The sequence below is a fragment of the Patagioenas fasciata genome, chromosome 5 (genome assembly GCF_037038585.1).
Source record: "Patagioenas fasciata isolate bPatFas1 chromosome 5, bPatFas1.hap1, whole genome shotgun sequence".
Taxonomy (NCBI): Eukaryota; Metazoa; Chordata; class Aves; order Columbiformes; family Columbidae; genus Patagioenas; species Patagioenas fasciata.
In genome coordinates this window covers 3506535-3533599 of record NC_092524.1, presented here as the reverse complement: position 1 = coordinate 3533599, position 27065 = coordinate 3506535, and the positions used below count along the sequence as shown (strand labels likewise).

The window sequence follows — 27065 nt, the reverse complement described above, 5'->3', positions numbered from 1 at the left end:
ATTTGAACTTTGCCAAACCCGGGGGGCGGGGGAACACACTCACCATTTCAAAGGAGCCTGAGGCAACATTTAATTTGCATAAAAAGGTGATTTCAATGACGCTTAATCTCTGATAATGAGATGTATCCATATGTACACCATGATCAGCCACTTCCATATTAAATCTCAGTCCCAGAACTTCATTTTTCACCCCAATTGTCCTTGTGTTGTAGGGGAAGACTTGGGGCCACCAGGCAGCACATTTCCATCTCACCGCGGTGTCTCGGGGATGTGAGCGGTGGGAGAATGGAGCTTTGTTGTGGAATGGGGTTGTGAGACACTAATCAGGTGTGTTACTGATTAACTCGGCCTCCTCTGGAATGTCAATGACTTCTTTTCTTCCAGGCTACAGTAGGAAGGGATGGAACGTTTGTACCTTGGCGTGTCCTCCCCCAGTCTCATTTCCACCCGCATTGTTAGCAGAGGACAGCACCTGCTCTTAAGTCATTCTAGCCCCTGAGATGCTGGGTGCCTTTTACATTTTACAGTATGTGAGTCTTGATAAAAGTAAACAACTGCTTTAAAATATGATGTTAACTAAAATCTTTTCCCTCTTACTGTGATAAATCATTCGGTGGCCTTGAGAACAATTTCCGCAAACCTTTCACGGTCAGGCTGAGGATAATGTTGTCCTTTGAAGACAGCTAATAAAACAGCTTTCTACATTTGTGTTTGTATTCCGTAAAAGATCCCGGATACATTAGAAAAGGTAACGCTCAGAGTCTTTTTATGCATCTTTTTGTGTACAAAATGATTGGATAAAAATGAAAAACTTTCTGTAGAGCAGACAGGAGTACTCACAGTTGTCCATTACCCACAGTTTCTTCTCTCTATTTTGACTATGAACCCTCATATGACTAGAAAGTCCATTCCTTGCTGAGAGTGTTTTCTCACAAGTAGGACAACAATGTCAGACTGACCTAAAGGAGGTTGTTCTCTCTTACATTTCCTTTGATTCTTTTTTTCCGTGAATGTGACTTGTTTCAAATGAAGTGAGGCCATTGAAGATGATCTTCTGTCACTGTCAAGCGACAGCTACAACATTGCTGTGTTACTGGACATTCTGATTTTGTTTATCTTCAAGCAGACTCTTTACTTCCTATGCTGACTACCAGGGAAGTGTTTAATGAGCTAATTTGTAGCATAGATTTTTTCCTGGAGTTCTTTGATAACCCAGATTCTTGAACAGGTGACCAACCCACCTCTGCCACACTTTGCCATTATTGCCCCCTCGCCTGAAATAAACGTGATTAATGTTTTCTAAATCTTGGATTATGAAACTCCTGCAAAAAACTTCTATTTCTTACTGAAATCAAATGCTTTGGGCCAAATTTTCAAGGACATAAACAAGCCAGAAACCAGTCTGTTTGCAAGAGGGGACATTCCTGAGGCCAGTTATGGTTACAAAAACAACCAACCAACCAAACTCTCCCCCAGATGTTAGACAAATGATCACCTTTCTGCCCTTTGTCAGATTGCTGTGTCTTTCCAATGGGTTTCAGTGAGAACAACAGACAGACGAGGAGTTCAGGACCAGAAGCTGCTGCGCCTCTTTCTTTTCCTATACCTTCTGCATAACCTTAGGCAAGACACCTCTATTGCAAAAATACTTTCAGACAAATAGCCAGGAAAAAGCCTATTTTCTAACGTGGTATCCATGACCAAATCAAAATCATGTATGTTTAATATTTAAATTTATAACACGCACTGGTTACAAACAGAAAAATAGGATTTGTACTTTTAGCTGTCAATATGAGGCATTATTTAATAATTTTCTTACTAACTGCTGTGTTATGTAGAAATGTCGTGGTATCTTATTAGAATATGACGACACAGTTTACATGGTGGCTACTTGAGCTGGCGAACACGGTGGTTTAACAATTTCCACTTAAGAAATATTTGCTGGAATCCCCTTATTGGCCCTTGGTAGCAAACTGAATCGGGGAAAAGTGAGATATCATGCAAAGTGCCAAATAATGCCCTCTGCTTGGCAGCAGCTGAGCCATCTTCAGGTAGATCTAAAGCATCTCTGGATCGTCTGCACATCTAGAGATGCATAAAGAGAGCGATAATAAGAAAAAGAAAGCTGAGGGAAGCCAGAAGTGGAAAGCTATGAGTGCAGAGGAAGAAAAGGCTGGAATCTGGGTGATTATTCTTCTGCAGCAAACTGAAAAGAAACAAGGAATCTTATAGAAGTATATGAACACTCAGTGTTCATCCTGACTGGCTGTATCTTTACTCAGGACAGTAATAAACTCTGGCACGGGCACTGTTGAGGCTTTCCCTCACCATTCTCTAATTATAGATTTGGAGCTAAAGAAATCCTGAACTCAGGAATTTCTCTTTAAATATATGACAGACGGCTGAAAGAAATCATGTTTTTTCAAAATCTTGTTTTCTCCCAAATCACAAAATGCTAATATTTTCAGCAGAACTGGAATACAAGCCATTCCCTGCTACTGAGTCTGGGCGACTTTGATTTCCTTATGCTGTGAAATAGTACTTCAACCTAAATATTCATGGCCCTATACTTGATTTTAAGCAGCTGCTTAAGCTGCTCGAGTTCACAGACCTGGTCTTCACATGCCAAAGAAATGACCAGATACATGCACAGAGCAAAACCAGAGTTTTCAGACAGATTCAGAAAGAAAATAAAAAAAGAATTTAAAAAAATCCAACCAACCCAATAAAACAGACAAGTTTCTGTGGTATTTTAAAAATCAAAAGCATTGAAATTAGATGCTAAATGCAACAGTTAAATTTAGGGGAACCAGAAGGGTCTCCTTTGGTTTACACAGCACTGTCTCTTGAACTGCATTTGATACAATTGCACAATGAACTGAAGAACTCCTGAAGCCATACAAAGAAAATCTGCATGGGGACTTACTCTGTAACACTTGCTGGATGTGGAAATGCAGATTACTGAGCTAAATAGAGAAGATTACAGTATTAATGTGTGTGCAGTGCTGGGAGCTGCTGGCCAAGCTGCTTAACATATGTTTTCTTGACACTTAGATTCATAACGTTTTATTTTGTGTAAATAAAATAAAACTTTTTCAATGGAAAAAACATAATTGTTTTCACTCTGCAGTTCAGAGCTGCTCATTAATATTGACATTTTTTCCTGAGATCTGGCTGATGTTGGCCCTTGTTGACAACTTGGGCTCATGTTCTAAACAGTTCTAGTAAATGGAGCCGATCAGAGATTCACTGAGCTAAAAGCCACTGGATTTAAAAGGCAATTAAAATAATTTCAAGCATTTTCTCTCATTCTGATAACTAGGCATGAATTTCAGTACCCAGTTTGCAAAACAGTTCATTAATGCCTGGTAATGTTAATAGACATGATGACTCTATTCCTGTCTTCTCAGACTAATAAGCTCAGACACAGTGGAAAATTTTGTCTTTGAAACCTCACTTACACTTCCCTTCCCCTCTCTTTTCTCTTTTTATCTTCTTTGCTCTTTCTTACTGTGCTACAGTTTTAAATATTTACTGTGGTTGGATAACCAAGCTGTTTCTTAATGTGGAAATACTCTTTTTAGTTGCAAATGCTCCTTTTATCATGCACAACACTGTTGTCTTTTTTATTGTTACAGAGTCATTGCAATTAAAGAGGTAAAAGGCTTCTGAGGTCATCCAGGCATATTCATGCCGGTGCGGGATTATTCTCTGCAGAATGCTTGATCACTATCAACTTGTGAAAGGTCCAAGCCATAGAGTGTCTTTGGGTGGCTATTCTTCCCAAATTCTTCCCAATTGTAGATCTAGATTCTTAGAAAATTCTTTCCATCTGCATCTGGCTTAAAAAGCCTTTTCTGCCTTTTCTTTCCTCTTATCACTCCCTTTGTCATGGCCTTGTAGCAGCTGCAGGCTCTGCCTCAGAACAAACGCATCTGGGCCCACAAGAAGTTTTGCTGAAATCACCAAAATGAGTGTGGAAGAGTCATACATGGGATATGGAGCTTTTTCCGCGACAGGCAGAGCTCACATCCCCTGAAGTCTTCCAGGCTCAGCCTATCCCTGGCCAGGCAGACTTCTGCTGGGCACTTGAAGGTCAGTCTAGGTGCCCTCTGTGAAACTGAGATTTATATTTAAGCTTGATAGATGGGAAAGTGGGTGAGATCCAAGAAAGGATTTGGGAGACCCAAAGTAAAATTTGGGCACCTACATGTAAAATGTGACCATCAGGACCCCAGGTTAACCCCTACTAACCCCAAAAGTGCCAATATTCTAGAGACACTGTGTCTAGAGACAAAATTTTTATTTAAAATTCCCCACTGACCTAAAATCCTCCTTCTGCACAGTAACAACTACATCATTTCTAGCGGTGCTGAGCAGTTCAAAGCCTGTTTCAAGCTCAGGTGCCACAAAAACTCAGAAAAGAGGAGTTCACCTACCTTTGCTCCCCAACACTAGTGATCCCATGTGCATTATAAGGCCATCAATGTCCCCAAAGAAGGAGCGGTGGCCACTGCTACCTTTAAAAATTCAGGCACAGAGGAGCCCCCCTGCTACACCACAGGCAGTGGCTTAGAGGATTTCAGGGGGGAGTTGCAGTGGGAGCCCCAAACTCCACTCATAACCAACAGAGAGGTTAAACTATGGACTGGGAAACCACTTGAAGTTAATGATGGACCGTGACCCAAGCACTCATTAAATTAAACGGTGAGCAATATTATCAGCGTAGGATGCCAGGTTCTGCTGGTTTTCCATTTCAGTGTATGACTGCTCGTGCAAGAAACATTCAACGATAGTGATGCTCTCTTTGATGTGAAAATGACATTTACAATAGCAAAGATGACCAAAATGGGAAGGAGGTGATTTGGTTTGTGAAAGACAAAGAGGTCTGCTCTTAAAACAAGGCGATTTTAAGGGGAATGCCTTTTTCTTGCCAGTAGGAGCACACAAGCAGGATGCCGGGGAGGCTTGGGGCTGTGTTTTATTCTCTAGCATGTAGGAACTCGAAAGAGACACAGGAATGTCAGCTCTCAGTGGCCAGAAGGGAGCCGGGAATGTGAGACTGAGCGCCAAGGCAAAGGGGCTGTTTGGGAGGACTGGGGTAGCAGGAGGTTGGACAACCAAAGCCACCACAGCCCTGGGAAATCCATGACATGGGACACGCGGGGGGCTCATGACCATTGATCTCTGTATAGAGGAGGTCAGGGTTCAGTTTCTTCCTCTGCCCCAGGGGACTCAAGGCTCATGTCCTAGCTCCCAGGAGAGCTCTCCGGCCAATGAGCAATACCCGGTTTTGGGTGAGGATGCTCTGTGTCCATCCTGTCCAAGCTGTGCCACTAAGCAGAAAGGAATTCATGAAACCAGAGGAAGAATACAAGTGTGTTGGGGTATGGGAGAAACACGCTGGAGTTAGAGTAGGGTGACGGGAGGGCTTGTCAGTGTTGCTGTGGTATCTATGTGAAATAAAATCCCCCATGCCCTCTGTGGAGTCATTCTTCTTCTCCCCAGTCATCTGAAGCTCTATCAGTTCGGCATGGACAAGGTGTGACTATTAATCACTGTCCCATCTCCAGAGATGATACCACCAGGAGCTTTCATTCTCTAACAAAGTGGAAATCTTCAAAGCTACGTTTAAGGAAAACATTTAAGCATTCCAAAAAAAAGGGGGGAGTTAACTGCATGAATGTGGTGTGTCTCTGGGCAGTTTAGTAGCAATTAGTACAGATTAGTGTGTCTCTGCTTTTCTGTAATAATTTCAGAACGAAAAAGGTTTTCACCTTCGATCAATAAATGTTAAGAATTCTAAGTTATTTCTACAAGGAGATAGTAGGTGCTAAATTGGGCACTGTCTTATGATTAGCTTCTTTGTATAGAAATGGCATGTGCAGTTTAACATAATTTCAAACACAGTTGTTTCCCTAAAATCACTCCTTAATTTGGTAAATCTCTCACTGGCTTCCCTGGAATTTGCCTAGTTGGATGTTGACATCAGTGGGCTATCCATAGAGTAGCGTTAGTAAATAATATTTCATGGAATCTAAATGTTGATAGTCTAAGATGTTACTGGAGCTTTAAAATAGTTGTAGTTGATTGAGTGAACATTTAGTTGTGAATTCAGGTAGACATTATAGGAAGTAATGTAACCCATACCTCTGCAATCTATACCCTCGCTGACCTACCTAACACTGCATTTCACATATCTGTAAGAGTCAGCGTTCCTGGCGAGAGCAGCGCGGGCAAGCCCTTGTGTAACTGGAAAATTGCAGCAAGTTACTGCATTTGTATTGAAGTTCATCCTGAAATGTGCAAAGAATGATCCCAGCTCTAACGGATTTTCAAATAGAAATTTAATCTTTATGTATATGCGTATGTATACGTCCACACGAGTGTATGAAAATGCATGTAAGCTTGCACTGTCATTTTAGCAAAACTATGCTGGCTATAGCAGAAACACCTATGAGGATATAGCGACAGCAAAAACGCCGTGGAAGAACTAATCTGTTGCAGACTGATGCACAAACATCACAACATCTCAGAATCAAGGAAATATTGTGGGCTCAGTTCAGCCTGTTTTATCTATTGTATCGCTTAAGCACAGTGTTTCTCCAACCGTCTGTGTGTCTTCAGGTCTTTATAATGTAAGCATCACACCTTGTGGTATGAGTTTCATATAGTGGTCTTGTCATCTCGCAGGTGGAAATTAGTACACTTGCCTCATCATGAGACTTAATTACTTCCAAGATTGCCTTGCTTGAGAGATTCCGCTCTTCCCAACTGCTTGACATTGTCATACAGCTTTACATGTAGAATCATCCAGAATCATACTGTGCACTGAGAACCGAGCTCCGAGGACTTTGCTGAGGAGAGCTCACCTGTCCTCCTGGAGCAAACATTGTTCCTCTGGTCCTGTTCCCAATGCCCAAACCCACAGCAACCCCAGCTGCCATGAGCCACAACTGCATGGAAGCTCCTGAGCAATCCCTGGATCAGACCAAAGGCTTTTTGGTCTCTACAGCTGGGCCAGGTTGGAGGCTCTTGAGCCCCTACCACCCATGTCAGGACAATGCACGTGACATGGTCAGTACCTGCTGAACATCTGAAGCCTTCACCCATGTGTTTCTTGTTGCATTGTCAGAGCACAGGGCAGACTCAAACCTCTCAACAGGTTGTAGGTTACCCAATTCTGGGCAAACTCTCAATGCTAAGGCAAAATGCAGCCCTTGATCTGTTTTAGTTGAAATCCTTTCTCTCAAGTGTGGGTTTCCTTAAAGTGCTTCACTGTGAAGCATCAAAATGGTTTTGTTGGTGGTTTTTGCTTTTTTTCCCTCTTATCTTGTTTTAGAAAATGGGAAAGTTTCAACAAAAATTCATAAAACAACCTGAGGTGAAGACATGAAAAATATTGGGCCAAACAATTACAGTTTAATGAAGTAAAAAGTACAAAAGTTTTGGAGAGAAAATTTTAGGTAAACTTGATTGCAATTACTAGTTCCACCTTTGAAGTATTTTCTGACAGGTTTGGGTTTTGGTGGGTTTTTCTGGTCTTGGTTTGTTTGTTTGTTTTGAGTCTTTGCTGTTGTTTTGGGGGTTTTTTGTTTTTGTTTTTCCTCACACACATTAAAATAATGGAATTAAGTGAAAGATTTAAATGAACTAAAACCAAGGCTTTTATTCCAAACTCAGTCTTAGATTTAGTTGTGCGAAATATTTGTCACCAAACATTAGGATTTCACAGGATCTTCTTGTTTTAGGGCATTATGCAGAAGGCTTTTAGGTTTTATCTTTCTTATTGACAGTAAAGTTTACTACACTGTGGGGTGGCAAACAGATTAGGAAAAGCCCGAGCTCTTCCACCAAAGCTGGATGAGGAAGCAGGGCCTGTGCACGTTGTTCTCAAGACTTCAAACAACACCAGATTCTCCCCCCATCATTTTTGCATAATCCAGTGGAATCTGACAAACAAAAGACCCTCAGAAGTCAGATGGCATTTAATTTGAGTAGTAGGTAATCAGTGAAAGAGAGTATCCTGGAGAGAAGGTAATTTGTCTTGAGCTGACAATTTGAGATGGATGTGCTGGGGTTATCTGCAGTGTCAGTTCAGTCAGAGATGAACTGAACTCCATTTCTCTTGCTAGAGGTCTAAATCAACAGAGACCTCGGAGATAATGAGCTATTTAACGTGTTCTCTCTTCTCCTTGCTAGGAGACCTCACATCTTTTCTCACAGAGAGCTTGAAAGGAAAAGGAAAGGAAAAAAAAGGAAATGACAAAAGGGAAAAGAAAGCAGGCATAAAGGGAAATTTGCTTAGTAAATGGACTATAACAGCCGCATTAATCTAATCTAACTAATGGTAGATTTCCCCCCTCAATTGGAGTCGATCGAGGGAGTCAGATAAACCACGCCACCCTCCTGGCTCCGCATTCCAAGCTGTGGTCCATGGGCAGCTGGAAGACAACAGAGTGTTTGCTGAAGTCCTTGGATGGATGCTGAGCCTCTTCATAAACCGCTGCATTTGGGCATTGCCTAAAATAATGTTCTATAACTGGCCAAATTTGAGTTTCTGTTTTGCGGGAGAAGCCGTGTTATTTTAACACTGAATAGAGTCCAGATGAATTCTGGTCACTCTAAGTGGGATCCAATGCCATCCCGTTTGAGTTTAAATATCTTTTTATATGTTAATGGCGAGAAATTAAACAGAAACCTAATTTTAAGAAACTGAATGCCCAGAGAAACAGAAAAGCTACGAAACAAATTGTTAACGGTGTTACTTTAGAAAAAAATGTGAAATTCGTTTAGAAAAAATGACTGGGTTTTTTTCCATTTACTTGTACTAAGGAATGGCAAGTACTGGAGGGGACAATATTTGAATAACGTGAACCTATTCATTGCTTTATAGAGTATAGGTCTATATCAAGATTGGAACTACCATAACATAAAGTCTCAAAAAGCTTCTAGCTAAAGGTCATGGCTCAAGAAAAAGAATCCTGTTCAGGAAACCACTAAAATATGCTCTTAACTTTAGAACTTTAAACTTTAAAGCCAATGGCACTGAAACATTTGCTTAGTATTATGCGCACGCTTAAATATCTGTCCTGAATACGCACACTGAATAACAAAAGAACTAAAAGAACATAGGGTGGCAGAAAGAAAGAATATTATTAAACAATGTTCTTTAAACAGCATGGCTTTAATTTCTTCTGTAAAACATGTGAGTCTTTCCAAGGATCTGGCATTCATTTTTGCCTGCCTCTTTGCCCCAGCAACTAGATATGTATGAATATTCCTATCGATAATTTGAGACTCTATCCTGCAGCAGCCTGTTTTGCTTCAGAAAAGCAGTATTCAGGTTTCAAAGTGGATGAAATATCTGCTACTAACAACCCAAACATTTGTTTAGCTCCTTGTTCATACACAGATCTTTGCATTTATACGCTAAAATAAAAAGAAGTAACTCATGTTTTGCTAATGAGCCACAAATCATTCCATTTCCCTATGAGTCTCGGCAAGTTTTTCTACATTATAGGCAAACAATTCAAAACAAGACCTCTCATTTTCAGAGGTGCTTTGAATGGGGCTGGCCAACACTTTTTAAAATTGAAAATTCTTTTAAGAAAGGATTTGTTATCAGTGCAATATTTTGCCATTACAATGTGTTTGAAAACAAATTTTTTCTACAAATCTTTCAAAGAAAATATTTTTGAACTCTTGTCAACACGTGTTGTGGGGGAAGATGATTTTCTAACCAGAGCGATATTTGACGTCTTACATTTTTCCCCATCAGAATTGTGAGGATTTCTCACCAGGCTGGCATGCTCCCCAGCAGATAGCTTTGGTGTGCCAACACTTTGGGAAATTTCTTGTCCCTTGGAAAACCGGTCCCAGTGCATTTGGATCGAATGAGCAGCCCAGGGCAGAGTTTCCCTGACTGTGGACTATAATCCCCCCCCTGGACCATGAAAGAGTTCAAAGGGGGCTCTGAAGTGCTAGAAACAACAGTGCCGGTCAGCAGCTGCTGACTTTTTCCTGGCTGGAAGCGCGAGGCTGTGGTTTCACGAGATTAAGTCTTCAGCACCAATTCTGGCTTCTGGTGTTCCCTTCCCAGCCCTTTCCTGCTGCTTGTTTCGTGGTCCCTCCCGCGGTGCCCGGGCCCCTCGGTTCTCCTGGCGTTGTTGGTTTGTGGCTCCGCTGTGAAACGGATCAGGAATTTGATCCAATTTGGAGGAAGACACACGAAAAACTAAGCGTTTCTTTGCCAGGCTATTTTTAAGCTGGACTTATTCCCTGCTCCAGTTCATTGCACAGATGCATCCATAGCTGTACTGGTGTGGAGGGAGGGATCTGTTGTAACATCGGAGTAAGCGATGAGGAGCAGGAACGTGCTGCTTTGGCAGAGCTTTGCCGGCAAAACCACAGCCACAAGAGGAGCTTTAATTCATGGTGGCAAGAGGTTATGCTCTCTAGGGAATGACGAATTGCTTTCCAGTGCTTTTCAGCTCCGTTCCTCCAGAGAAGGGGAGTGAACATTTATCCCTAAAGCCAAAATTACAGCTGAGTCTCGCTCTTCTCCTGCTCCATGGAGCACAGAACTGACTCAGGGAGCTGCATGAAAACAGAAGATGCAAAAAGGGGTCGCGTTTTTCAAATGTTTGCAAACACTGACCTTGGAATCCCCATGGGATTTGTGTCTCTAGGTGCTTATGATCAGTCCAGCCCAGTCTGACATGAACAGTATTTGAAGCACAAGTTTACTGATCTCAGGAAGGAATTGTCCTGTGGAGGATGGTCATGTTCTTGTGTCGCTACTAACTTTAATAACTTTATGTTGGTGTACATAAAGTGAAACTTTGATTCATGGAAAACACTTCGTAATCAGAACCAGCTGATGCCGGCCTTAACAGTTTCAGCAAAAAAGAGTTGGTCTGAATCGCCAAGAAGTGGTATAAATAACTTCAAGACATTGTTACAACACACTGGCTGAACTTCATGGAGGGACTCAATGGAAACAGCATCGAGCTGGAGAGCCTAGAGCTTGGTCTTCTCTTGCAGAGCTGGAGGTGTCAGTGTCAGACAAGAAGGGACCCACAAAAGCAAATGTTACATGGCCCCAGCTCAACATGCGCCGTACCTGCCCCATAGAAAGCTTTAGCAGACATATTTGGTCCCTAGGTGAACTCGGCTTCTTTTGTACTTATGGAAAAGAATAGAGAAATATAATTTCAGTGGGGGGAAAAAGCAAGTTAGACGTCAGCTGTGACTGTCACTGTTCTATTTTTGCTGATTGAATTCTAGCACATGTTTTAGATCATGGCGGACAGTCAAGATTCATTTCATTGTAATAGTGAGGGAAATGAGAAAAAGTTCAGCCCCTAAGACAAAGGGCTGTATTTTCAAAATATCAAAGCTACCCAGGAACTTTCCTGAAATCAATTGGATTTATTGCCTACGTGTGCTAAGTTCATACATTCCTAATATATGTATACATCCCTTTGGAAAATAGAATTTAGGTTCCTACATCATTTATATGCTTTTGAACATTTACCAGGAGCCTGTTTATAGACCGGAGTTGAGAAGTCTGTGACTCTGAGCATCACACTGGTTTAAATTGAGATGATGTTACATGAAATCTAAACATCAACTTTATCGTCCACATGTAGCCAGAATAAAGATAGACAGCTGTCTCCAAGGAATGGTAACTTTGATCTGCCGCCTTGTTCAGAGATGCGTAAGTCTCAATTTCCATTTCACATAGGACCTTTTGTCTATTGAAGAACACTGTTTCTGCCACGTACGTAGGTCAGAAACTCCTCGCACTGGTTTTATGCTGTATGCTACAAATTCAAGTTTTCCTCTGTAATCTCCACGAGTGTAGAGGTCCAAGATTCAGATTTTAATGTTGTCAATTAAAAAAAAATACACACATATATATATATATATATACATATAGGAAATTTGCAAAGCTTGAATCCTGATCTGGATTCCGGTTTCCAGAAAAAATGACTCACAAACTTACTACGTTTAAACCCAAGGCTCAAGTTTAAAATCTAGGTTCACAAAACCCACTATTATGTGTGATGCTTCCGACCCCGTCAATGTGGACACACACGCAATTCAGTGGGCAGCCTTTATCCACCACCATTAATCTCTCCAACTTTACAAAAACTGTTGCTATTACTAAAACATGTCAACGGTATGAGCCACATCATGTCAGTGATGTTGTTTTCCTCCTCTTTTCGCAAATAATAAACACTTATTTGCCATAGGAATTGGAACCAAAGTATGAATGGTGTGAACTTTATGAGACCTTGTCACATGGAGGGGATGTGCTCTATTTTCTTTTGAATCGATACAGTACAGCCAGCCCTAAACATTCAAAACTCATGAATCAGACTGTCTAGAATAAGGCGGTTGGCTTACAAAATAAATATTTTAAAAAATGAATGGATGTTTGTTTTCCTTTAATTTTAGAGCCTTTCAGCATGGCGTGTTTTTACAGCAGTGTTGAGGGTCAATAGTTCCCCTTAAACTGTGATTGAAAGCTGAGATTCTTAGAAAATCTTGTAATTTCATATATTTTCTGGGGTTTTTTTTATATTGACATCTTTCCATCTAGACATGGAACAGGAATTATCTGTTTTAGCAGCTGTACATATAGGTCCCTGTTCCTAAGAGGTTACAAACTGAGCTCAAGCAGAGAAGTGTTTATATATAAGCTAAAAAAGCTGTTTCAAGCAAAAGTTACAGTTTCTTCTTTACAAGGTTATTTGTGAGCATTATTTCTGAGGAGTGGTGGAAGAAAGATGAGTGGCTTTACAGATACTTACGGTGAAAACATAAAGACAAAAGTCCTTGTACGCAAGTTTGCCTTGTTGGTGAGGGATGCTGGAATCCCTGAATAATCAGTGGAAGAAGCTTAGAAATTCACAGGGATGGAGGGTGAAGGGAAAAGGTATCGTAAGGTTTGAGAGGTGGGTGAAGATGCTGCTGAATTTGCAGAGCTGTGTGACGGATGGCGTACTGGTGAGAAAAAGGAATGGGATTGCAAGAGAAAGCACACAACGCTGTTGAAGCTTGTTGGGTTTACATTTACAACCGGCTTATGAGTTTACATTTACAGCTAGATGATGAGTTTACATTTTTAGCTGGATTATTCACAAGGTAAGCTCCAGAAGTGTGCTATAGTTTTTGTCTGGCAGATGTATTTTCACAGAATCTCTGCATTTGGGTACAAGCCTTTAAGATAAGCAATTTTAAGGAGAGAAAAGCGCAGAAACCAGAAGGGACGTGGAGGTGTGAATTCCAATGCTGGGAGAGAAAATGTCACCAAGTTAAAAAATCAGATAGCAGTGAGGTGAGCCAAAAGGCCAAACAGGCGGCTAGGACCAGAGTGATAAAAGATGAAGGTAGGAGAGTCCTTTTGCAGGCCAGTGACACAGCTCCTGGATGGGGCATGGGAATGATGCAAAAATGCCATCGGCTACAAGCAGCCCAGGCAGAAACAGGATTTGAATTGGTGTTTCTTGTATAGTGCTGCTCTTGCATAGCTCTGCTCTTGCCCATCCAGTCCAGCTGCTGCTTTAAAAAGAAAATCATAATAAAAAAGCAAAACAGCAGAGATATACTACAAGAAAAAGAAGCCCAAACTATGTGACAGCCAGTGCCTTGCTGACAGATATTAGGGCAGTGTGGGATGCGTTGTTTTCCAAAATTCTTCGCCTCACCTCAGAGAATTGTATTTATTTTATGGGTCACAAACGAGGAATTTCTTTTGACTGTCAACCTTGGGCACATTCTTCATTGCCTCCTTCACACGGCGAGCTGTTAATGATCTGAGCTATTCCAATTTACACATACCAGTGACTTAAAATCCCTGTGTGCACAGCTCTTACTGTACTGTATTTCAGCACACTGCAGGCAAACAATCCCATTGTCTCCCATATGTTTCGAACAACAAACATAAAACAGGTGATTAAACTCCATAAACAAACAGGGTTTTCCCAGCAACAAATCAACACCTCTCCACGTCTGGTATTTGTGGAATTTGATAAGCCACCCACTTTGCTCCCTCCCCATTCTTGTTATGTCTGTCCTCAGCCTTCTTCATCTTTTATCCCCACCCTGCTTCACCCAGTCTCCAAAGGCAGGCATTCATCGTTAATTAACTGCTGAAACAGCGCAAGCAGCTTGGTTCATGGGATTGAGATGGGAACCGAACTTTCGTTCGGAGTTTAAACTGTTTTGAAAGGCCTAAAAGGCATATTTTCTCACTCACAAGAAGTGAGGGAGGCAGGAAGGAGTAACATGGAGAAAGAGGGAATGTAACTGGCAAACCTCAAACCAGTAAATTAAGACACATGTCTTAATCAGTTTGAATGATAGTTAGAAAAAAAAAATCAAAGGTTCTGGTGTTTCTGGTACTTATGTGCTCCCAGATGTAAATACTTGCCTTGTATAATGTTTCTGGGCCAGATACCGGTCTCAATCAGAGTGATGTAAATCTGGAATTATTCAGGGTTAGTAAACACTGGCCTCACACAGGAGTTACGGTGGCGTAACAGATTAGCTGCCTCTTATTGTGCTGATTTATCAAGAGTGCTTAAAATTGCAAGAATAGCCAAAAAAATCAGACTAATTGTTAGAAGTTACTTCCCATTCACTTTCAGTCAGTGTTTGCTAAATATCTTGCACTGGTACATTTAGCAACAGATGAATAAATGACTGTATCCTTCGACATACAGAAGTTTCCATCTTACTGTGCTGTCTTGTCTTACAGACTGTGTTTTCTACTATTGACAAAATGAATCCATTAATACGTGTTCAGATCCTATCTCTACCAGTAATAAGCTGAGTTTTAGTTGCAGACTCAGGTAGGAATCATCCTTGAGACTTGAGGGATTGTTATTTCTATTCTGACTGTTGAGGTTATAGCTGCATCCACAGTACCAACAGTTGTTCAATATTCCGATTTTATTGTGCCAAATTAGAACAGGATCTGTAGTTGTCCCCGAAATCGCATTGTATTCAGCTTAGTTAGATCTAATGTAATATTAATACCTCTTCCATGGAGTACCCTGCAGTGTTGCAAATACATTTAGCCTGTGTTGATCAGAAGTGAAAGCGTTTCATTCCGTAAAGAAATTGGGAGCTCTAGTGCTGTCAAAATCAGCGGTTAAATGAAGCAGAAACGTAGTTCAAAGGCCAACTCCTGGAAGCATTTTCCTTTGCAACATTTCAAGAAGCAACACTTCCCTTCTGGGATTGTCCAGGAGAACACGCTTATAAACTGAATGCCATGCCTTCTTAACAATGGCAAATATTTCATGCCTAGTAAAAAACTAAAAACCGGAGTGTGTGGATTAAGCAAACCAAAAGGGAGAACTTTATTCCGAAGATTTTTGCTGCACTGTATGTCCCGGGGGAGAGCTGGGGCTTGGGAAATCCAATTCTCCCCTATAAGCACCATCCACATGATGAGATGCAAGGATTATCTTGCAGCCTGGCCTGAGGCCAGGTATGTTGGTCCTACAAACCCCTGGATACACCTAGAAGTGAGGCAGGGAGCCAGAGAAGCTTGCAGAGAGGCCTCGTGTCCCTGTTGTGGGGCAGGATCAGCTCCCAGAGCAGCCCGGCTTCCCCCAAACTGTCCTCCATGCTCTTCCTTTTCCTCTTCAGACCCCTTCTTCTCTGATGTAGGTGTAGAGTCTAATACCTGCGAGGACCTGGGCACTGTCGTAATTGTACATAATAATCACCAGCAGAGTAATGAAGGAGGCAAAGGATCAGGATTTCTGGCTTCTGTTCCCCTGGAGTCTTGGGTGTTCCGCAAGTCTTCTTTAGATGTGCTAATAAGGAGCGAGATGCTGAACTTGAAGAACCCGCATTTAAATATTTCGACCCAGAAGGGCAGATGGAGCAGATAGTTTTCGGGGATTTATCTGGGAGGCTGTTCTCAGGTGAGGAGCTGCGGAGCCGTACCCCGAGGTGTCCTGCGGTTCATCTGCCCACGGCCGCCTCTCACATCCCGGCTGCTCCAGCTGCGCCGCTTTGCCCGGCTTATCGGCAACATCTGCAGTGTCGTCTGCTTCGCCCAGATCTTTTCACCAATCACAGGGGTGTTTTTAATCACTCTGAACAGGAAATAGCATGCTGCATTTAAATACTGGATATAATTATCATGGGAAATATAATTAGCCAGCGTAATTAAATGGGCTTGACTGCATATCAGACCCTTTCTCCATTTTTCACTCGATCCAGCTGTTTCTCACAAGCACTTTGCTTTGAATAGTGGTGGTCTGTGACAGAACCTCTGCACAGAATGAAGAAAGAATTACTTCTTTAAAAGCTATTCATTTAATCTAACTAGGCCAATTTCTTTAAATGCAATCATGACATTTTCCGACACAACCTCCTTTACTTATTACTTTAGATGCTCCATTTTGGGATGCCTCGATTCATCAAAAATATTCCAGCTTGAAGGTTTTATAAAACCCCAAGTATATAAAATCAATGATGGCAGGGACTGGTTGTTTATTACGTGTTTGTTTAATGTGTTGAACAATGGAGGCCTGATTCTTGATGGACTCTCTTAAGTGCTACCAGTATATACAAATAAATAACGATGGTAAAACAATTGCGGAGTACAATGCTGGTTTATGATGATACTTTTTTTTCCTGCTCAGAAAGGAAGAAAGGAGCATTCTGAGTTACTGCAGAAAAAATTCTGGAGAAAATATAGGTTACATTATATTGCACTAGTGATACGAATATTGGGAAGGACACATTGAGAAAATGAGCATAATATATTTTTATGTTTTAAATGGCCTGTTTTATTTTGTCGCGGTGCCTGATCTTTGGATTGAATCACATAAAACAACTGAAGCAATTGAACACTTTGCTGCCAGTGAAGGAGGCAAATCCACAGCCCATCCTTCCCATGAGCAGGACCTGCTGCCCTTAGCGAGCTGATTCAGCTCCCTACGCCAGCAAAAACCTCTATATTTATTTATTTCTATGTTGCCTGAGTGATCTGCATTAGCTCACAGAGGAATCAGATGAGCCCCACAGCCTCATCTGACTCTGCTTATCACCGGAGTCATGTGGCGAAGGGGAAGGGTCTCTGAAGATCGCGGGACGGCATCTCCGCCATCAGGAATGTTTGAGATGTTCCCGTACCCCAGCGTGCTTCGCCGAACGACGCTAATTCTTAAAGTGAAAGAAAACCTATGACGATTTGCTCCACCTTTTCATGTGCCATGCTCACAGTCCTTTTTTGACATACATGTAAATGATTTCATTACATGGCCATGAGCAGCATGCATTCTAAAGTTCTCCGTTCAAACGGCCACACTGAAGCGTTTGCAGCACACAAAAAGTACCCCGTGATTAACCTGCCGATTCACATCTCTTTCAATGTGTTGGGAATTCTGGTCCCCAAGTAAGAAAGTAATAGTTAAATATTTCATTCTATAATTTTGTCCAATGAGTAAGTTCAAGGAAGATCCTATATATTCAAGAACATTCACTGACAAGGTAGAGAAAATAGTGTAAAGTATTATTAGTTCAGTGTAATTAATTATCAGTTCAGGATGTATAACTACAGATAAAATGTTGTACTGACTATAATTGTAAGATATTATCGCACTATCATAAATAGTGGATGAGTGAGCTACCAAATCACCCAGCTGTATAAATCTGATTTTTATCAAGCCTGAACACTAAATCACATTTCTATTAACTTTGCTAGACACCACAATCTGCAGTTTATGCTGTTATAACATTTGCCAGCTGTGAAAGGAGGGGAATACTTGAGCGAGGACTAAGTTAAATGGTGTGGACTGACAGCACCTGACCCAGTGAGAATCCACCCAGTGAAAAATCAACCTCTCAACACACTGTTGAACAACTGAGACCATGACCTTCATTTTGTGTCACACGGCTGTGACATTTTTGATCTGATAGTAGCACCTTTAACTCCAGATTTACTGTGTAGCAGGAGCCGACTGAGTCCTTTTTACAGGGGAAGAGTGGTTAAAGTATTAATAATAGGAAACAGCTTCCTTGTGCTCCCTGGAGGAGCCAGGATTCCATACTTGTAAACCATCTTCATCAAACCGATGGGCTACGCTGTATTCTTTGAACTTTAACAAATATTAATATTAAATATTTTATGTCTTACTGAATATAATCTAAAGAAACTGGAGAACATATGGCTGATGTAATGACTTAATCCCCCAATGCTTAAAGAAGCTCATTTCCAAGGTGATGGGAAAGCAGCAGATTAATTTATAGGCATAATGAAAGGACTTAGCTATCTTATTTCATCACGACAAAAGCTACGAACCTCTTCTCATGCCAAGTGCAGGGGAAAGACTTCATTTAAACAGAAGCAGTACATTCAACAGAAAGATTCTTCTAAATCAGAGATGCCAGATAGCTCTTCCAACGAGTGACTTCAGCCAGTACTTCCTGCAGCCAAGGGAGAGGAGCTGGCCACGGCAATTTACGGATAATTAGCTGAAGGGGACATGACTGATGCTGAGAATCGTTTGCCACTTCCAAACGAAGATGCCTGACTGCCCGGATAACCGCAGAGTGGCAAATGGCAGTCAATATAATTAGGGACTCTCTAATTTGCCTGGTGTCAAAAATGCCAAACCCCAAATTCCACGGTTTCTTCTCTAAGCATACAGTAGGACTAGTCAAAACAGCTATAAATACATTTCCTCTGTATCTGCACATTCCATAAATAGTACAAATATAATTTTATAGCAATAACTAAGACTGGAATAGTGGGATTATCTGCTCAGATTCAGACAGTTTTATAGTTTAATTTCTACCATTAGAGTCTGAACTTGAAAAAGATTATGGAGCATACATTAATTCTTGCTTTCACAACAAAAGCATGTGCAACAGTGTGCTCGCTTGTTCCCGAACACGCTGACATGTGTTAGCAGCAAAAAACCTTTTTAAGAGCAGAGATGATCCTGCTTCCAGTGAAATCAGAGAGAATGTGTCACTGCTTTTGAGGAAAGGATGACAGTGTCCTCTTTTATATACTTTTAAAGTGGCTACTTTTGCTGTATTTTTGTTTATTTCTTGAGAAATTATTGCATAATATTGTTCATGTTTACTCCTTTGTAAGTAGTTGCACCAGGTTAGGTCCTCACAGGTACTGAGAAACCAGAGAAATTGTTTTTACATCAGATTGTGCCGTGTGATTGCATAAGGTCTGCTGATCAGAAGGGGACGGTAAATCCTGGGCACCCAAAGAACGAACAGATGGCACTGACCTGCCAGAATGTCCTGAAGGGATAACGGGGGGACAGTCACAGCAGAGGGAGCAGCAGATCTTCCATTCCCTTCGAGAAATCCTGGAAATCCTGGTGATTTCTGAGGTGAGCACCGGCACATGGGAATCAGCGCAACAGTCTGGCCGTTCCCTGACCAGGCGTTGACTCCAAGCGGCAGCTTGTGGAGAAAGACAATCCTATGTGTGGAGTAGCTTGTCTGTTGTGGCCACACTTTATGTTGGAATGAGGTTTGAGTAGCTTATTTGGCCACCTTCCACACTTAGGACTTGTTGATTATCCTCTGAAGTCACCGATCACTTTTCTGGTCATGTTGGAAGGAGCTGGATAGCATTTTTCCTGGCAGTTATAACATTCATTTTATCTGTCTTCTGTTGACGCTTAGTTAGTGCTAAATTGAAGTTAAATAGACAAGAATAACACTTTCTGTGCAAGAGAAATTCTGTGTTTTCAATGACTTAGTGATCAGACCATCAGTCCAGATGCTGGGAGACTGGGGCCTGGTTTTGTGTAAAAGGGCTGGAATTTGATGTCATCTATTTTGAAGCTCGTTCAAGACTCCTCTGTCTATTTTCAGTCTTCCAACTCGATAACTTTGTCTTAGCACCAGTAAAGCCATCAACGCTTGTCATATCATTTATTATACTAGTGCAGAGAAATTTTCTCCATTGCTTATAATGGACTCTCAGATTTCAGAGACCCACCAAAACAGCACTTAGAGAAATAATGCTAGCGTAGGGTCTAAAATCAATGCCCTCCATTTTTTTTCTCATGAAAAAATGCAAAAATACAGAAAATACTTTGTGGCGTAACAAAAGTTTACCCTAATATTATCCATCCGATATGAGCAATGCCATATGCACAGCGAGGAAGTGTGTGTGTATGTGAGTATACATGTTTTATATTCAAGTTTAACTCTTTTGTGTTAATCTTGTGGGGAATTCTCCGTCCATTGAAGTAACAAGCAGAGAAATAATAGTTGTATTCTATAAACAGCCTTGTTTAGGTTGCAGAAACCAGCTAAATATTGATTCTGTTTAGGCTGAGTTTCAAAATCTGAGAATTTCAGTAGAACCTGGGGGAAGGTTTATGAATTGATGCAGAAAACAAAAATGTATTTCAGTCATTTCAAGTTGTAGTAATTATCGCTTTAAATAATTAACTTTATTTTCATTTAATTGTGAGTTTCAGGGAAGGAACAATGTATATGTGTGAGAAAAACACATGATAAGGGAACAGGTGTTTCCCTGGAATCCCTTCAAGTGCTTTCTCTGGTTTTCATGTGGTTGTCCCTCATTTCTATTCATAAAAGTGGTCACATGAGGAGAAAGATCAAAAAAGGTTTTGGATGCCAAGTCCTTGCAGTCCAAATCCTGTAGTGGTGGAGCCACTGGGGTTTGGGCTTAACCCATTATGTGTTTTGTTTCGTTTTGTTTGTTTTCTTTCCTTTCCTTCTTTTGCCATTAGTGTGTCCATGTGGTCTGAATAGTGACTCCACAGCTCTCACACAGGCAGGACAACCCTCTCTCTGTCAAAACTGGGGAAACATTAATAATTGTTGGGCAAGTGCACCAGAGATAATGCAATTTGAGAAAAAAATATCTGAGAAACTTCAATGTTTTTCTTCTGGTTTTAAGGTAGCAGTTGTGTGGGGTTATAAACTCATATTAAATATCTTACTGAAAATGTACATTTCTCAGTGGCTTCTATTCTGCCAATTTTTTTTAATGACCAAGTGGCAATAAGAAACACAATTAATTTGGGGTTTTAAATAATTTTAAAATTATGGATTCAGATAAAATAGGAAATCAGCAACCACAGTAATAAAGTTATTCCTTCTATAGGATCTTCTATTCTTTGGTGTGTTTTAAGAACTACTTTCTCCATAGTTGTAATGCAGAAGTGGATGAGTTTGCTACATATCAGCACTTTGCAAATCACATGGCAATGAAAGGCAAATGAAAATCAGGACAGCCAGTCGCAAATGCAGGGGAGTTTAGGCAAGAAAATAAGATTAGCTGAGTTTGCGTTTGTCTGGAATAACAGAAACTACAGCCCACCTAATAGCAAAATATCCGTAAGGTCTTTGAGCACCGTGGGCAAGGTTTTGGCTTATTTTCCACGCAAAGGACAGACACGAATGAACCGGGAGGGTTTAACCCGGCGTTTGCAATCCCGCAACGCGCGTCTCAGCATCGTGGCCGTGCTGGAAGGAGGGAACGAGGGACAGTTACGGGGTGCGGCTTCTTTCCCCCGAACTCCGCGGGTTTAGCGGCAGCCACGGTCTTTATTCTCCTGACAACTGCACTTTCCCCCCCCGCCATGTGCCGCCCCGTCCCTGCCGTCCTTCCCCCGGCAGGCGGGGCAGCCGCCCCGTCATCCAGCCCGCACCGCAGAGCCGCACTCGCACCGCTGGAGCCCGGCAGGACGAGGGGGACAGTGCGCGGACACCCCGGGTCACCCCGCACCGCGTCCGCACGGCAGCACCGCCCCGGGAGCGCCCGCGCCGCTGATTGGCTAGTCCCGCCGGCGGCGCAGCCAATGGGGTGGCGCGGCAGCCCGGCCATTCATGAAAACGCGGCCGGGCCGGGCTCCGGTTCACGCTCCCGCCGCTCGTCGGGACCGGGAGCGCGGCTCCGTGCAGCGCTGGGAACCGGTGCTACAGGGTAATAGTGCTGGGGGGCCGCTCGTTTGTGTGCTGGAATTCAAGCTCTGCCCGCCATGACGGCGCTTTTGGCGCTGATTGAAATCATCTGCTTTCGGTTCTCTGGCAAATTAATTGAGCTTTCCTCTGACTCTGGGGCCTTCTAACTTTTGAGGCTGATTTTGCTTACGTGCCGTCTCACAGACGAACACAATTTAATTTTCTAGGCTTTAAGTGAACTTTACGTTTCTAGAAAGCCAATGAAAGAAGCATTTGTTCTGGTGATAGCATTTTAGCTTTTACTGATAGAGCTTATTAAGTATTGATTTTACTGCAGCTGATAACCAACTCTACAACAGGTTAGATCCTGAGGTGCACAGTTCTGATAACATTGCAAGCTATGAGTTGCTTTCTTTCAACTATATTGAAAGAACGCTCCTTAAATAACCACAAGATCTCTTGGCAGAACAGAGCTGGGACAGTGTCAAACCTATGCCTGTTGTGCTGCTAAAATAACTTCTGATTAAGGACATGTCCCAGTTCAATGTCACTTCACGTTGCTAACCAGGAGTTGCAAGTTCAGCTATAGTCCAAATCCCCCAAGTCCTGCATTCAGGGGTAGGATTCGGGCTCCCTAATGATACATGGCTTGTTCCACCGTTCTCTTGATCTGCCCTTGATGACTCTAAAAACTCACCTTCTAAACATAAGGAGAAAAATTCTGCTTTCAGGTACCTGAATGCTGCTGCCTGTGATCACCCTCTGTGTATATCCAGTATTTGAAAAGTGGCTCAAAGCTGTAAAGACAAGGCTATGCCAGGCTTGGGGGCTGATGAAGGAGCACTGAAGATACAGGTAGTTTGCCATGCTCAGCTGAGTCTATATGTATACTCTGCATTTTTCTGTTACACCTGTTAATTTTCCGTATTTAGAAAGGCACCAAAGCACATAATTAACTCTGTGGGGCTTCTCTTCTCATTTACGTGGGATAGTTTTAAGCACATTCGCAAAGTTAAGCATGTGCTGGCATTGTTTGTTGAATTGGGAATGAAGAGAATCTGCTGTTTTTCTTGGCCCATGTGAATGTTTCTTCCATTTTCTAACCTCCTTCCATCTGGTCTAAAATCCAAATTATTTGTTAACATTCATTAATTTATCCTTGAAACTCTTCTGGGAAATAAGGGTGTTATTTTTGACCCTTCATTTACATAAAATGCAATTGATACCGAAAGAATTCTATGAGGCCATCAGGAATCAAGCCCAAATTCTGTCCCCTGCTTTATATGTGATGCCCACAGCTCAGAATGGTAGGACCTCAACCAGCTCTGATTGACTGCAGAATTTTTATTATAGGCTGACCCTCACACCATTTATAGCTCTTTATCCTCTAAATTACAGTTGCCACTTTGAAAAGTCAAGCAGAGAGCACTGAGTTAATTGAAAGCCTGTGTTCCACTGAAGTGTTAGAAAAGAATGAAAACAAAGGTACTAAAATCATAACAATAGGTAGCTGAAATTTCAACACAAAACCTCAGACCCAAACATTCCCAAATGCCAGGGGAAATATACAAGTGAATCCACACTCACACATTATGATTTACCTCTTTCCATGAACTGGCCAAGCCAACTCCCCCAGTTCTGGCTGCATCTGAACCTTTCAGTCAGCGTCTTCAATTTCATCAAAGTTCTCAATCTGTTGGCAAATTTGAGCTTTGCGGCTTGCGCCTATTTTTACTACAGTTACGTTACCATTTCTAGGACTGTGGCTTGGAAGAAATTACCTTTTGATTTCTACAGAGAGCGAAACAAGCAAAATACTCTCAGCAAAGCTTTATTTAGGTACCAGTAGTGGGTGAATTTAGTGCTGTTCTGTGTCACTTTTGCCCAGTCTGAGACCCAAGCACAACCACAATTTTCAGGGCTGTACTTGCCCTTAGGGTTGCTGGTACTCTTGAGAGAACAGAAAAAAATGGCAGGAAATTTTCTTAGTTGAATGACACTGTTCAGGAGGCTGAGTGGTTTGCAATCAGCTCGCGTTATAATGTTGATAATGATATTCAGTGTCTTTGCTTAAGCTTTTCTGTATTTATTATGCAAGTCTAAGAGGTCTGTCAAAAATGCAGCTAGAGATTAGACATGGAATCTGCAGCAGTTCAAGCTTTTTACTATCCGGCCACAATAGTTACTAAGGCACATTGAAAACTTTCTGTTGTGAGTGTACTATTAACACTTCAGGGTTGTGAAGCAACATGAAAAACTGTCGCGGTTCCAGGCTTTTTCAGGAATATCATGGAAAGGGATGGCTATATTCATCTGGCCCACCCATTACAAGCCAGTACTTCAATTTTAGCCAATGTCGTGAAATAAAACTGCACCGTATGCAGGTATCCCAGCTATGAATTTTCAGACTTTGACTCTACAGAGTGTTTCAAAAAGATGGATGCAATCTGAAATTTCAGTTGCTTTGAAATTGGGTCCATCATTTTCAAACACCCTGCCAAATGCCAGGTAAAGGGGATTTTGTGTCTTTTTCAATCAAAACTCTCATTAACTTCAAAATTCTCCTTGCAGACCACTACTTGAATAAAAAAGAAGCTCAAAGTGTAAAGGCAGGGCCGTCAAGATGCTTTGCAGTTCTGGGATGATGATGATGGGAAGGCATTCTTGTGCCCTAGGTGAAGGTTGCTGTTGATGTTGAAGGTTTAAATGTGCATCTTTATAACATTTTAGGTCAATACCAAGTTATAATGTTTGTGAAAGCACATTGAAAAAGAGAAAACTTGTTCGTGTTGGTCTATAATAATCTTTCAGTCTTTCGTAAGGTTTCATTTGCCGATATTTAAAAATGTCTTTCAGTTTACTTCTCGAGTTTTTATTCTATGTTCATACAAATTCTGTTTATATTATGCAACTCCACAACAACAGAGAATACCATGCAATTCTCTTTTTACCACAGAGTTACCAGTTAGTGTACCAGCTTTTGATACAACAAAAAGTATAGATATGCAATAGATGCGCAGGTAGCCACTAGATGTGAACCCAATATCACCCAATAGCGTGAACCCAAACCAGTACAGAATGTGAAACAAAGGGTTTGACTTCTCCTGTTTATATGAGTGATGAATGATGCTTTTTCATTTTCATTTTCTTTCCCTTGTTCTGTCTTGTAAGAAGACCAAGAACATAAAGCTTTTGTCAGAAGTTTTGCTTCTGCCTGCCTTCTGACAGTTCCTTTTGCTCATTTTTCTGCAACGCTAGGATCTACCTGAATTTGCTTCTCCATTTCCTCCCTTTCCCTGTAGAAGAAGCTCATTGTGTTTGACGCATCTCCCTGGCTGAGATCGAGAGCAAAACCATGGAATACTGTGCCAGGACCAGTTTGCAGGTGGGGAGAAGCAAGAGAGGAGAAGGTTGGTGACCTGACTCTGTGCGACACCACATGGCCTGGAAGGCAGGAAGGAAAACGTGTGAAACTGGCTTCAAACTTCCTTGGCACAAAGCGGGGAGAGAAATCTGTGCTGGACGACCCTGATGGAAACACAAGAGCAGACATCTGGGAGTGGAGCTGCGCCCTCTGAAGAGTGCAGCCGCAAAGTCCTTGATGATAACCAAGGTATTTTACAACAATAATTACTTTGAACTCTGAACCACGCTTCAGAGTATCTGTGCGTTTGTGAGGGAGTGAGGAATGAAAGAGATTTTGTAGCTATAAAAGAAAATTCTTTCTGTGATGCTTGTACAGGTTGTTGATGCAGAGTTTGGTCCCGTTTTATTACAGAGCATACGGAACCAGCTTTGCAGTCTTCGTCTTCTATCAGTTTGTGCCTTTTGCTTTCCAAAACAGCAGCAGAAGTAAGACAGCCTTCTTGGGCCAAATCTCTCTTTGTCATTATGGAATTGTCCCCTCAGCTTCAATATAACTATTCATGAATGAGACAAGTCTCCTATGCCCCTTGTAAAAAAAGGAATTGAAAGTACCCTTGATTATTCTTTATGACAGTGGCATATCTGCAGCAAAGCTTCACATCTCTAATCTAAGCTGAGTAAAGTGCCCTTAGGATGACAGATAATAAGGGAAACGAACTTGGGGAAGCTTGTCCTGGCTTTTAAGGTGAATTTCTCCTTGTTTGTGTTGATTTCCCTTCTAATTCAGTTTGTTTGCAAGTGGACCTTGTTCGGGAAGGCAGAGTGTTGATTAGCAGCCAGCACTCATTTAATAATGGTACAAAATTAGTTTTGCAGTGAAGGAGAATTCACTTCAGGAAGAAACAGGAGTAACTTGTAAAGATTTCATCCACCAAACAGGAAATGGAAGCAGTCCCATGTGGTTTAGGTAGTTTTGATTGCGATGCCAAGGGTGTAAATTGCCAAACAGTTTTTGCTGGCTTGAGCTGTTGTTGTTTTCCCCTTCCTCCCAAGTGCTCCTAGGTGTCCACTCCTACCTGAAACATTCCCCTTCCATCTGGATCAAGTCTCTGAGCTGCCTCACTCTGCCTTCAGGGCAAACATGGCTGGGGGAGAATTGCTAGCAGCTGCTTGCGCTGCTTTGTCATTATTGCCACCAAGAACCACCGTCTGAGGTGGCTGAAGAGGTGTTTGCCATGTGTATTTACAAACAATAGCTAGACAGAATTTGTCTGCACAAAACATTTGTCAAACAATTTTGAGCAGGAAATACATTCAGATGCTCTTTTGAGCAGGGAAAGAATATGTGCAGATTCCAGTATTGTCTAATATGGCTAATGATGCTGCTGTAATATTAAATAAAGGCAGTGCAATTGCGAGAGATAGCAGGATGGGTTGGTTTGGGTTTTTTTGCTTGGACTTCTCCTGATGGTGGATTGTGTCAGTTAAACATTTTAGGAAACAGAAGTCACTTCTCTATAGGAACTTAGCAGCAGTACTGACAGCTAAACCACAGACACTCCCTGGTTGAACGTGTGCTGCTGTCAGCCCCGAGTGAATGACTTCTAAAAGCAGCATCATGTAAACGTGCTTGAATTAAATCAGAGCAGATCGGAAGCAAGTCCTGAGACTTCAGTGAATGACCTTTCTTGCTGTTGTTGTTTCCAAATGTTTGGCAGACTCTCCTCTGACCACTATATTTCATTTCCATG

General features: G+C 41.7%; 1 long non-coding RNA gene across 2 annotated transcripts in view; it reads left to right on the top strand.

The window, feature by feature from the left end:
* LOC136101699 (uncharacterized) overlaps positions 1 to 27065 on the top strand; it is a 61989-nt gene that overhangs the window by 31292 nt on the left and 3632 nt on the right. The window contains exons 1-3 of one of the 2 annotated variants that reach the window (XR_011739133.1): positions 21912 to 21970; positions 22680 to 22803; positions 25251 to 25561. This is a non-coding gene — a long non-coding RNA (uncharacterized lncRNA). Of the gene's footprint in view, positions 1 to 21911; positions 21971 to 22679; positions 22804 to 25250; positions 25562 to 27065 lie in introns of those variants that run through there. The other variant, XR_010651369.2, reaches the window with a different exon arrangement.